Source organism: Capsella rubella, unplaced genomic scaffold, assembly GCF_000375325.1.
Source record: "Capsella rubella cultivar Monte Gargano unplaced genomic scaffold, Caprub1_0 scaffold_7, whole genome shotgun sequence".
NCBI lineage: Eukaryota > Viridiplantae > Streptophyta > Magnoliopsida > Brassicales > Brassicaceae > Capsella > Capsella rubella.
In genome coordinates, this window is record NW_006238917.1 from 11,911,763 (window position 1) to 11,913,740 (window position 1,978).

Sequence of the window (1,978 nt, forward strand, 5' to 3'; positions counted from 1 at the left end):
TTTCATTCATATGGTTATTTTCTCTTCGCCTAATTTTTTTCCTTTTATGTAGCGCCAATTCAACTGGGATCCAAGGCAAACGTTACTCATTTGGACACACTTTGATAAAGATGCGAGTTGCATTTTGATGTCGAATATGCGTAGGATTAGGAAGTGCTGGATCCGAGGTTACGATAAGCCCGAGTGGTTGAATCCAATGGTTTGGGAGAAAATTGTCCATATGTTCCAACAACTTGGTGCAGACGATATCTGCTGGGACTATTTTTACTGAACTTCTACAGTTATTTGCTTTTGAATGTTTTCAATGTTGTTTCCTATGTGTTCTCAATTTCTCTGCTTTTGAATGTTGTTTGTGCTTTCTGAATTTCTTTTTGAACTTCTTTGTAATCCCAAACATATATCTTATCTTTTGAATCATGTTTTTATCAATTTTTCTTCATTTTGGCCATTTTAACAGACATAAAACTCAGTCGTAATGTTATCAATAACTCAGCCGTAATGTTATCCATAACTCAGCCATAACATGTATAAGTCAGCCATACCCCAAATATGCGTTATGTCAATTTCTTGTTATAACTCAGCCGTAACGGAATCATGTAATTAATAGGTTATTGATAACTCAGCCGTAATGTTATCTATAACTCAGCCGTAATGTTATCTATAACTCAGCCATAACGTAGTATAAGTCAGCCATACCCTAAATATGCGTTATCTCAATTTTTAGTTATAATCAAGTTATGAAATCACTTAAATCACATAAATATTAGGTTTAAATATGATACAATCATGTTACCATATTATTCATCAATAATTTAGACTTTGTTGGTAACATTTCGAAAACTATCACACAAGAACAAGTTTCTAATCATAACCAACACTACATAATTTGAATTGGATGAAATTGTGTAAATTTTCCATTTTCTTTTCAAAATTAACAATCTTAACATGCATATTTGCTGGTAATATATATTTATTATATGTCATATCCATTATATACTTATATAATTGCTAATTATAAATTATAACTATACTCTTAACTCAGCCGTAACTTGAACACATTAACTTAGCCGTCACATAATTATAAGTCAGCCATACCCTATTTCTCATTTAACATGAAAAGAAATCTTAAACAACACTTATTACAACATAATCAGTCTAAACATCATGAAACAACAATTATATTCTCTCCCATAGCCATACAATTGCGATTCCTATTACAGAGAGTAGACAAATTGTCTTCAAAGCTGTCTTACCCATATCATCCTCAATCTTCTTCATCAATTTTTCTTCAAGCTTCTTACTCAGTTCTTCCTCAAGCTTGTCAAACATTTCTTTTTGTAGATCTAAATTTTGAGTATGTTGATGCCTTAAGTCCGTCACATCTTCTTCTATTCTCTGTACCTTTGCGTCGACCATCTTAATTTCTTCAACCGATGCCTCATCAACCCATTTGAAGAAATGCGACTCATTCGGCCTCTAATTAACAAAAACCAACATCGATACCCATATGTTAACAATAAAAAAATTAAATGAAAATTTGTACCTTCAAAGCAATCGAGCATCTATAGAAGATACGGTAAGGGTTTTCCTTTGTCTTCGATATGTATGTGATGATATCGTGACCACACCAACATCCGCAATTCGTCGGAAGATCTGGAGGGTAAGCACCATGTGCTGAACGATATGAACTCGAAGAGTAGTCGCTCATATTAAAATTGAGAAGTAGAATTCTTTAATCGAAGATAAACCAAGAAATCGGATGTGAATCCCAGAAATCGATAAGAACCCTAAATCCCCAATCTGATCGCTCGATTATGACTATAAGGGAGAAGAAAGAAGTAAACGACGTCGTCTGGAATTAACTCGGCCAAACCACGAATTTAATTTATGATAAGTCAACCAAACCTCATTATATAATTCAGTCGTAACGTTATGTTATACCTCAGACGGAACGTAACTATAACTCAGCCATACCCCG